The sequence below is a fragment of the Condylura cristata genome, unplaced genomic scaffold (assembly GCF_000260355.1).
Source record: "Condylura cristata isolate star-nosed mole 26May11 unplaced genomic scaffold, ConCri1.0 scaffold00013, whole genome shotgun sequence".
Lineage (NCBI taxonomy): Eukaryota > Metazoa > Chordata > Mammalia > Eulipotyphla > Talpidae > Condylura > Condylura cristata.
This window is the reverse complement of record NW_004567114.1, coordinates 43,759,694-43,771,534: the sequence shown is the minus strand read 5'-3', so window position 1 is coordinate 43,771,534 and position 11,841 is coordinate 43,759,694. Positions and strand designations below refer to the sequence as shown.

Here is an 11,841-nt window from a genome sequence, read left to right as displayed (position 1 = left end):
TAGACTCAAGCTTAATATTTATCTTGCAAATAGAAACTGTTGCCTTAGTTAAAAACTACCGCCTACTTTTAACTCTAAAATTCTGTGGCAATTAGGTTTCTTAGATTACTGTGTAAATTTTAAAATTCTGATTGAGATACCTGAAGGACAACCTATTCTACTGCTTTATAATGAGATTAATCACCATAGCCATAACCTCCTGTTCCTCATCTGAACTACTGAAACTTTCCTTTAAAAGGATTTCTTTTTCATGGAGCACCAGCCCATTCCTTGATCTTCTAGTCTTCCACTCTGCTTCATGATCAGTCCTTCTAAAATAGAAATGTATATGTATTATTCTTTTGCATTAATCGGTTAATGGGTCCCTGCTGACTACCGGATGCAATCAAACTCCTGAAGCAGACCATGAAAACCACTTCATGTCTTGAGCCTGGCCAACCTAATATTTTTTTCTGAGAGTTTATTTTTTTTTAAAAAAAAAAAAAATCAAAGAAACAAACCAACAAACCCAACTCCCAAATGGAGTCCTTCAGTCAGGCTTCCAAGTAGATTCATTATCTATTGCAGTTTCTACCTCTTTCCCAAAGTACAGTCCTATACTAAGAGATCTGAAGTTTCCCAACCAGCACCAGGGAGGCCATCTCCCAGATAAGAGCCCCTTGGCTGAGGGAAGGCAACTTTACCTGAAATAACCTTTTCTTTTGCTGATTAAAAACTGCCCCACCTTTTTTGTCTTTGAATACAATCCACTTTTGTCCATTCCACATAAGTTTTAGCTATACAGCTCGATTTGAAATTTACGTATCACAGGAGAAATGAGTCTGTTGGAAATCACATAAAAATAGCTTTTAAAATACTGGCACATGGCTTTATGCATAGGCATATTATCTTATTGTTATTTTATTATAGGAACAGATCTAAAAATTGTCACCAGGTCAGAACCTCTCTAACCATTCACTCTCTGCATAAATGCAAATGTAAGTCCTCCCAGCAGAAATGATAAAAAAGAAAAAGAAAAAAAAACAACAACAACAAATCCCCCTGCTATATATTCTAGTTAATCCTTAGAAAGAGCGGGAGTAGGTCTAATTACTAATCAATAGTGCCCAGTAGTGCTGTGGCCACAGGATTCAGCAGGATGCCAGACCCATGCAGCACTAGGAACTGTGGCTTGGGGCCCTCCATGGCAAATACTTACCAAGTTCTGCCAGGTGCAGCAGGGTGTGGAAAATGCCTGCTGCTGCTCAGGTTAGCTTCTCCTCAACCCCCACCAGGAGTCAAGTCCTGCCAGCCATCCACCCCGCTGACGGGCACACAACCGCTTCAGTGACAAGAGCAAGCCCAGGTGCACCGCTCCCTCTTTTGAAAGCTCCCAAAATGACCACTCTGTACCACTCCGCAGTGCTCAGCTCTAGCCTAGGTGGTTCAGGGACATCAGAGGCAGAGTTCACCCCACATCCTGATGCTGTGGTTTGTTCCAGTTGGGGGCGATCAGGTGCTGTGATAACACAACTACCTGTGGGACTAGATAAGAGCTATAATAAACTGGCCTCCCATCCAAGGGTGATAATTAACTGGGCCTGGCATCCAGGAGATACCGGTAGAACGAATTGGGCCTCGCATCAGGGGGCACAGCGATGAGTCACCCCTTTGGAATATGAACCTAGAATCTATATAAGAGACCCTTTTCCCTTATAGCACTGGCAGTAGCTGCGGACCCCACCCCAGGGGCTCCTCTCTGCTGCTGCCTGGGAGCAATAAACTTTACTTGCTCAGTCTTTTTGCCTCTCCTCTTTCTTTCTTGTGGCGAGTCACAAAAGTTGGGACAAAGCAGTTCCCAGCCTGGGAGGACCACAGGAGAGCAGGGCTCAGCTACCCCATTCTATTTCAACAGTTTTCCTACAATACTTACTAGATCCAAGGAATAAATGCTAAATTTGAAAATAAGCATTAAATTTTGAAAATACCAAAATTACTAAGTCCTGCGTTCACGACATTTAAGGCAGTTATTACTGTGTGTACATGTGAGCTACAAAAAATTTGCTGACTGGTTTGTACCTCAAACTTCAGGCACACTTGGGTATTTTGTGCATGATGCTTGGTCATTTTCTCTTCTAAAATTGTTCAAATCCAGGGGTACTCTCTTGTGCTCCTCGTTACTACTGCCTCTGAAATTGAGCATTTGCTTCTTGGTGTATACCATCGCACAGAAATGTTGGACTAAACCAAAAACATAGCAAATGAATCCCAGTGGGAGCGGCTTTATACCTAAAGTCAAAACAAAGCACACAAAATAAAGTAACCATATGCTCATCCATCCCATAAAAACAGAAAAATGTTTTCAAGGAAAGTAAAGTATATACTAGTGAGCTAGACATTTGCTTTGTGAATATAAAATTACTTTGTATCTTCTTACACAACAGAATGTTTTCATATTTATATAAAATTGTCTCTCAAAATAGCCACTGTATATTCGTTGGTTTTCCTTTTAACACTTGAAGTATCCCTATGAGTGCCAATTGAAGCATTTTCTGCAAAATTTTCAGAAGCCTCTTTTATAACTCTTCAAAGAAGTGATTTTCTAATGCTACAAACCCAAGCAAAATCCTTCCTATCTGGTTTGGTGTTAGGAAACAGGCATACATTTTTCCTATAAAATGGTATTCTTGTGCCATAGATAAATCAAAAGTGATTAAATAACAAAAGCAGGAAAGAGGAGCTAGTTGCATAAAATACAGGCAGAACACAATAGGCACAAATGAGTGCAGAAGGTCTAGGAATCCATCTCATAACTCACTGGCAATTTTCTAAATGAATGAGTAAATGCCATACTACTGAATGCAATCAAGATTTCCACGACCAGGTCACTGGAAAAAGAAGTTACTTTATTCTAGTTCACTGCCTCAAAAAAGTGTCCATCTTTCAAAATTAATAAAATCTTCATTTATTATAGGCTTTTAAGACCGTTAAGATCTAAAACTACATTTTACCAAATTGAAATCAAGACATGTAATAAAGATCCACCATATCTGACTAGGAATATGTGCATATTTCTATATAATTCTACTTATTTTTCTTCAAAATGTTCTATTTAGTTACATTTCTTTAATTTTTTTAATTATACCTTTTTATTATTATGGTAACACTGGTTTACAACACTGCATAGGCATATTTAGATGTATGCTTAAAACTATACCTTGAGATAAAGGTATACTCCTCTTGAGGTGATGTAATTTCATCAACAACCAAAGAACCCCTAGTTCTCCTGCCCTGTGTTCCTTATGCCCCACACTCTTCCTCTGGTTGCCTCAATTCTACAGCTAAATATGCAGATTTGGAAGGCTTGGTTTTGTCTGCTTTATTTCTCATATGAGTGAAATAATTTGGTATTTGTCCTTTTTTCTCTGATTTGTTTCCCTTGGCATCATCCCTTCCAGCTCTAGCCATGTTATCACAGATGGCAAGATTTCACTTTGTTTTGTAGTTGAGAAATATTACATTGTGTGTGTATACCATATACACCATGTACATATATACACACACTAGTCTGAGAGCCAGTATTCAACTGTAAAATTAAAGAAAGCTGCTCTGAATACACAGTGGTAGGGTAGCGCTTTCTTTCTCCCTCTCTTTTTAAAGATTTATTTATTTCTGCATATAGAACTGGGATAGAGGCCAGAGGTTCAGGGACAGTGAGAGGGTTCACCAGAGACAGAGGATTCACCAGAGACAGAGGGGAGCAGAATAGGTGGAGCTAGGGAAATACACTGCTGAGGGGAGCAGCAGGCAAGACAGGAAAGGTCTGCGGAGCTATGTGGATCAGGGATGGAATTCACACTGAAGCAGTTGCCCCTAGGCCAGCCTGCAGTGCTGCATCCTAATCCATTGCACTATCAGGGAGCACCTAGGGTAGTTTTCTTAAAGGAACTAGTCCTAAACTTATAAAATACATTTGGAGGATAATTAGTGGCTGCACAGACCAACTTCATTACTCAAGATTGTGCTAAATGGTGTATCACCAAAATTAAAGAATATCATGAAGTAAGATGAAAATATTACTAAATTGTTTTAGGCATCTGCATGTGTATTTTTTTTTTCAAGATTTATTTATTTGTACATACAGAACTGGGGTACAGGCCAGAGGCTCAGGGGCGGTGAGAGGCTTCACCGGACAGAGCGGGGAGCAGAACAGACAGATCGACGAAGTACACTGCTGAGGGGAGCAGCGGGCGGGTCAGGAGAGGTCTGCCACGCCATGTGGTCACCTCCGGGGCAGGTGGGAATCAAACTCATGCAGAAGTGGCTTTAGCTTCTCAGTGCTGTGCTTTAATCTGCTGCGCCACCAGGGAGGGCCCTGCCTGTGTATTTTTAATCTCCCTTTGTGGAAAAAAAATTCTTGGTTAAAATATGCTTTGACAAACAATTATCATATTTATAGTGAAAAGTTATCCATGACATATGTTGAGATAGACTATTGTAGGGGAACATAAATTATAGGTATGGAGTATCTACTTGTGCTACTTGGGTAGTTTAAAAGCTCTCAACCAAACCCAAACCTAAGTATCATAATTACTGATTTATATACAAAAATGTTAAAGATTTAGTCTAGAGTTAAGTAATTTCCACAAGTAAAGCAGTAATCAGAACATAGATTAAAACTCAGGTGTATGATATTCTAAAACTTAATTGAATATGATGTGTTTAGCTTGTGTGTGTGTATGTTTTTAAGATTTATTTATTTATGCATCCACAGCAGGGGTACAGAGAGAGGTGCAGAGGATGAAAGAATTTGCCAGAGACAGTGGGGGGGGGGGAGAGGCAGAGCAGGCAGATTGACTAAGTACACTGCTGAGAGGATCAGGTGGTGGTTCAGGAGAGGTCTGCCAAGCCATGTGGATCACCTCCAGGGGTGGTGGTCCAACTCACAATGAAGTGGCTGCAGCCAGCTTGCAGTGCTGATCCTAACCCTTTGCACCACCAGGGACGGCCCTGTATAGCTTGTGTTTTGACAAAGGAGTTTGTGTGGCTATTTCACAGGCTATCAAGACAGTGTCAAGGTATATAGAAAACAGAAACTCAGCATGACAGAGTCCATTGTTAGAGTTTAGGGGAGCTGGGTCACAAAGACCTAGACAATTTGGGGATTAATTACAAACTGTAGTTGGCAAAATAAAAGCAAGATCATATTGTAATCACTTGTTTGTTGGTCTATAATCTCCACTAAATGGTAAATCTATTATGAAGTCAGTGACCAAGAGACTTGTCTTCACTGTTGGGAAGGAAGGGGGATTCCTTCCACCTACAGTTTCTTCATGGGCTGGTGATTCAATGAATCAGACAAATTAGCATGAGAAAAAAACATTTAATTATATATGTATGGGAAATCTAAACAGATGTGAAAATCCAAAGCTAGTAGGGAAGTATCTGTATCTATCTCTTGGCTAAGGAATGGCGTAGTACCGAGGGCTTCTGTAAGAGAGGAAGGGACTTACATGATAAGAAAAGGATTAGTCAGATGATGAATTAGTCAGATGATAATTAATTGATGAATCTATATATAGATATTTGTCTTTCCATTAGATAAGTTTCTTTAAGAGAATACTATATCCTAATACCCTCAATTTTCAAACTTCTAGGTAGTTAAGGGATTGGTAAAAAATTCTTATGAGTCTTCAATGGCTCAAATCACCTCAACTTGGAATAATTCACATGCTACAGTAACACTACTTGGATAGGCCTGTGCTGAAGGGCCTTAGGGAGACCTATCCTGTATTTTATTTCAAACTGCCTAGTGCAGGATATTGCCATAATAAGGCATTTGTTATACCATACTCAAAAGGTGCAGGATATTGCCATAATAAGGCATTTGTTATACCATACTCAAAAGGATCTTCACTTAGAAAAGCCCCAAATAGAATAGCTAACTTTTGTCAGGAAGAATGGTTTATTACCTGTTGATAGTGCAGGCAGAAAGGACTAAGTTTCCACAGACTGTCTCCTTGAATAAGGACTTCAAAGGATTTTTAAATGAAGTGAGGTTGAACTTGAGCAAAGGAGTCTTTAGTGAGGGGTGAAGTGGTGGTGCTATTCATTTGCACCTGTTAGAGGTAGGTCATGCCTGTATATGTCTCAGATGTGCAGAAAATGGTGACACAACTCCTCCTCAAGGTGGAAATTGTAGTACACTAATTTAATTAAGCTGGGAATAAACTGTGCAGGCTCTGGATTCTTTATGGCCCAGTAAAACTCTTCATACTGAGAGGGGCATTTAGAGCCTATTATCAAAACAAGATAGTTTTTAATTATATATTGTTGCTTTTAGTTATATCAAATGAAGCAGCTTAGTCAGATACTGTCCTTGAAGAAATCAGATCAAGACTTTAGCTGTCCTTCAGGGGCCAGTTTTCAAATACTATCTCTTTAGCAAATCAAACAAATTTCCTAACTATCCTGCTGAGAGATACCAATTAGTCAAGTTACCTCTTTGTATCTAAGTACCTTGAAGCCCTGAAAAGTCTTAACCATTTGTTCTCCAGTTCTCCAAGGAGGCTCTCTTAGACAACACATTCAGTGAATTTCCAGGGAATGAACAAACAGAAAGAGGGAAGAAAGCTTGTTGGTAAATAATCACTGAAGGGATTTGCTTTCATGACAGAAATCACTGCCACTAATAGCTGAGAAATTAATCCAAAGAAACACTTATCAGGCTAGCTAAGGGCTTGGATTCAGTCAAAGGAAAGGGAGATGATGAATGTCAATCATGAATAGAAGAAGTAACTCATTATCCTAAAGGGGTCATGAAGTGGAGAAAAGAACTGTTAAGAGATGATGAGAAAATTAAAGATTTAAGTTTATATTAAAAATAATTATTCTAAGAGAAATTAGCTGCATTCATGTAGGTACAAATTGTCCAACATTATTTTAATGAACATGCATCATTTACTATATAAAGAGTAATTGATTCTTAGTTCAGAATCATAGTGACATGTAAGAAAGCCAAATCCCAGGGACTCAACACATGAGTGTGACACATTACTGCTGACATGTGGCCATCTGACTCAAGGGCAGTTCTTGGAAGAAAAATCTCATTAGAAAGCATGATTTGTGAAAGCAAGAGCTTTGATAAATAGTTCATCATCAGGTTTTTAATAAATGGCTGTAATTTATGCTTTTCTAGTAAGTCCAAGTTCCTTGATTTTTAATAAAGTATTACATCCACCTAACATCAATAAGTATGCCTACAAGTATCATAAACCAAATCATATTTACAGTAATGCAGACTTTTGTCTTCTAAAATAATGTGATGATTGGCTTCCTTACAGAGTAGTGTAAAAACAAGTAGAGATGTTCCTGAAATGCTATATGAATTATAAATATAAAACTTTTTAAATATTTATTCCAAGATTAAAAACTTAATTTGATGATTTATTAGGTTATCTAAAAAACAAACAATATATATATATATATATATATATATATAATAGTACCACTTAATTTTGAATCATGTATGCAAATTTAATATAGCTGAGGTCATTTTGTTTCCTATATATACATATGTATGTCATACTGTCAGAAATTTTACTTTTTATAAGTTGTTTTCATATTTTTAAAATGGGTAAAATGTTAGTAAGTGACACTTAGGTTGAATTAGCAAATGATTATTGTTTTCTTCTTTTTTTATTGAAATGCCACTATCACATAATATAAGTTTTCAATTTTAGCATTCTTCTCTATTAGGTATTTCTAGATAGGATGTTACACTATGATATTTTGGGTTAACTAAATGGGAGCACCAGGCAAATAGAGGGCATTGCTACCAGGATATAAATAAACAGCAAGGAAAAAAAAAAAGATAGAGATGAAAGATAAAATATACTCATTATTTCCAATAGTATCTAACATTTGCCTTGTCTGCCCAGCAATATTTATCTCTGAAGTAATGACTTCTCTTTGTGCGCTCTCAAAAAGTTCCTGTCTTGGACAATATCTTTAAAAAATCATTGTATTTGTATTAAAAAAACAATTAAAACTCAGAAACACTTTTCTTAGTAAAATGAAATACTCACTTCCACCAGTCATTTGTTGGATCCTTGGTGTGAGATCCAGCTTTCAAGAGTATTTTAACTAGGTCATCTTGATCTTTACACAATAAAGCAAATACTACAAAGCAAAGTAAATGTATATTCCTTAGAAGATTGAGCAAAATATATTAAAAATAAAATAAAGGAAAAATATCTTCTGAATCTCAGAGGACTGTTAAATAGTAAATGAGTTTAAATTCTTTCAGGCAGACAATTGTAGATAAATGAGAAATCAATCTTTTTACTTATTACAGAAATATGCATAACCTTCAATAACTCTAGTTACCAACACAATTTGTGCTTTGGTATTTTGTAGTCAGATATAACATTAAACGTTTTTCTATGAAAAGCAGAACTCTTAATATTTTAACATTATGTAGGGTACAACCATTATAATCATTATTAAAGTATCTTGATGTTTGGATTTAATTTATTCATTTTTAGCTGCTCTCTTTAAATGTTCTTCCTTCAGTTCAGAAACTTGTATTTTCTTGGTTCTTCACATCATTTTCAAGTCTTGAGCTTTCTATTATTAGAAAAAAGGCAAAGCTGCTTGCAAGAGTGATTGGTCAGAAAATTTGGAAATAATTTCTAAAGTATGTTTAATGGATACATTTAACAGAAAAATTAAGGTAATGACCGCTTATCACTCACTTCATACTATGGAGATAAGAAAATTTATGGTGCAAGAAAACTGTTAAGAACAACTTTTAACATAAAGTAGATTTTATGCTTTTCTCACTGATTTAGAAGAAATGCAAGTGCCAAATAATAATATACCACTCAGGTTATCTGTAAGTATTCATCACTTTCACTGTAAAACATTCATATTTCCACTTTTGTCTGAAATTAGTAAGACACTTAACTTTTTTTCAAATTCTGGGAAAACAGTCCAATACTTATGAGAATCGGTCCTTAACATGATATGGTGGAGAAAGAAGTTTGTCATAACTTTAAAAGTGATTTGGCATAAACATTGGCTTTGGGGATATATTAAGAAGTTACTAGCAGATATAGTGAGGATAAAATTAAAACTAAGTTATTTATTGAAATAAGTCTTAGTTGTTTTTAGCTGTTAATGAGCAAAGGGACCCTATTCTACAAGAAATTCGAATGAAATCTGAAAAGCACACTGATTTCAGAGTGAGTTAATGCCACAATAATTATATAGGCAAAGTAGAAATTGTTACTGACATCTCTCTTGTTTTAAGATAATTTTTTTTTCCTGTGGAGGAAATAACATAAAAATTGCCCTCTGTTAACTTGAAATCTTTGGGTAAGAATATCTTAGTCTCTCCTTGAAAGTCTCTGCGACCTTCTACTGACAAGCATATAAAACAAAGCTTTCCTCTTCTATTGTCAACCTCTAATGAGCTTCTATGGGTGGGAGAAAAGAAGTAATTGTGATTGAAGGGTGAGAGATACATTTACCAGGTATTGCTTTACAGAGATGAAATAAATGGGGGAAAGTAGAGTGAAACATTTTTAAGAATTGTGCAAGATGTATAGGAAGGTTAAACTAGCTTGCAATCACAAGAACACTGAAGTTACACATTATCACTACCCACATTAAAGAAACGTGGATTTCATCTCTTAAGCAAACTCCCCCCAACACAAAATCTTCCCCCCCCTCCCCGCCTTCCCTCAACAAACACCTTTTCTAACAAGCACCCAAGAACGTATTTGAACATGGCTCTGTTCCCACTCTAACTTCTTATAGCTCGTTAAATGTGCCTCCCTCTCACCTTGGTCCAGCAGTAGGGCGACAAAAGTTACTTAGTCCAACGATGCAAGGTTTTTGGATTTCTCGTTCAACATCTCTCTATACTTGGTCCCCAGAGGGAACTGCAAACCTCTACCTCCTGGACTTCAGAGGTTCCTATCAGCTAATCAGGGAAGGGTGACAGTGGGGCAATCCTGAAGGAAAAGGTGTCACCTCCCACATCCTAAAATATTTGGAAGTGCTCGCTCGTCTCTGCAGGTCCGCGCTGGTGCAACTCCGCCGCCCTCCAGAGAAGTCCCAGAAGCGGCTAAGTTTAAAGTGTGAAGAGGATGGAAGCTTTTTTTCTCCACGATCCGGCAGTCCCTGGACGCTTTACCGCCGCCGCAGGTTCCTGCCGGGTACTTCTTGAAAACCTCATTATTTCACTTCGAGGGACAGAAAGCCACCGGGAAAGCGCTGGTGGTTTTAGTGGAGACTTTCCTGGATGCTGTGTTGTCCGCTGCCGAATTTGTCCGCGGTGTCTTGTTGGTTGGTGTGAGGTGCCCCGCACCGTGCCACAGTGTGAGTTTGACCCTCCAGCTCGGGAACTCGGATCTTCCATCGCCGCCAGGGCACTAAGGAACTCTGCAAAAGCCTGACCACCCGTCTGGAGAAAGGAGGCACACACAAAAAAACTGCCACCGCGCTCCCTCTCAACAAAGCAGCCAGAAAGGCTATGCGGATTCCAAAACCTGGGCTTGGACCCGAGCCTCGGGGCGTGGAGAAGAAAGAGGAAATGCAAGCGTTGTTCACCTCTATCACTCCGCCCCTCCTGTTCTTAGCCGAAATAGGCGATGGTGTGGGTTCGGCTAGGTGGGCGTGCAAGTGTAGGTGCTTGTGTGAGCCCGTTGGGGTGCTCGAGTGTAAGCGCGTGTGTGCATGTTCTGGGCGGCGGCGATGCCTAGGGGAGCTGTAATGGGAGCTGGCTGCTTGAGTGTCCAGTCTAAGGATAATATGCTAGCACGTGGCCTTGCCAAGTAGGCCAAGGAGAGGCCCGGTTTGCCAGTTCCCCGCTGCACCCACCTTGTTCAACTCTATTAAGTACAGACTGGTGGTGGATTAGCGCGTGTCAGAGCTGAGAGGGGCGCTGCTCCCTAGGGTCGAGGACTATTTGTTAAGGAAATCCTTGAAGAGAAATGCCAAAGGTTTGCAACCTTCAGAAGTGAGGATCATGATTTCATGAGAGGACCCCTGGGAGAGAGCTTTTCTCAGCCGGCAGGAGTGGGGGTAGAGTCAAAGAACAATTCCCTGTTGTTGTAAAAGAGTCTAGAGAAAAGTCGACGACGCCCCCATCAACTCCCCCTCCCCCGGGTCCTCTCAAACCTCCCTTCACAAGCCTTCTCTTTCCTGCTCCACGCCACTTCCCTGTCCCAGCGACCCTAGTGGGCTTGCTTCTGCCCTTGACACACTAACATGTGGCTAACGGCACTCTTTAAAGTCTAATGCTGAGCTGAGTTGATTCGCAGATATCAACGCTTTTAGTTTCCGCTCCCCTCTGATGATAGAGCGAATCACCACCCACTATTATGGGACCCTGGAAGCTAGCCGCAGGTGACTGAGACCCCAACCTAGCAGCCTTTCATCTCAGATTTTCCCGGCCCGCAGACTATAGCAAATGACTTTTCCAATCGCCATTAGCAGTCGCGGCCTGACCTAGTGACATTCCTTAATCCAGTAACCGAGGGTGCAGTGAGCAGCCTGCAAGTTCCCCTTCGCAAGAGGCTTGGGGACACCTCTCCAAGTTCGCCCAGATCTTCCAGATTTTCCATATTCTCCCCTCCCCCAGCCTACGACGCCCCTGTGCTGCCCCTTCCGGAGGATTCGTGGAGCTTCGCTGGCCCTCTGCTCTAGCTTCTGGTAAATCAGCTCGAAACTGCCCGGCTCTGCGGAGCCAGGGCGGAGGGCGCCGCGGCGGCCGGGGCGGGGGTCTCTTCTGACTCGCAGTCTGCGCGGCGTGGTAATTCCCGTCACTGCGGCGAGGGCCGGGCCCACGGCCGC

General features: G+C 40.0%; 1 protein-coding gene and 1 long non-coding RNA gene across 2 annotated transcripts in view; one reads left to right on the top strand and one right to left on the bottom strand.

The window, feature by feature from the left end:
* Positions 1-689: 689 nt before the first annotated feature.
* Positions 690-11,061, bottom strand: LOC105853581. Its single transcript, XR_001145401.1, has 3 exons — positions 9,827-11,061; positions 2,059-2,268; positions 690-821 (listed from the first exon to the last, which is right to left on the bottom strand). It is a non-coding gene; the product is annotated as an uncharacterized LOC105853581 (long non-coding RNA).
* Positions 11,062-11,656: 595 nt separating this feature from the next.
* LRFN5 (leucine rich repeat and fibronectin type III domain containing 5) overlaps positions 11,657-11,841 on the top strand; it is a 213,273-nt gene continuing 213,088 nt past the window's right edge. The window contains exon 1 of the mRNA XM_012724601.1: positions 11,657-11,700. The gene's annotated coding sequence lies outside the window, so the exon portion shown is untranslated. The remainder of the gene's footprint in view (positions 11,701-11,841) is intronic.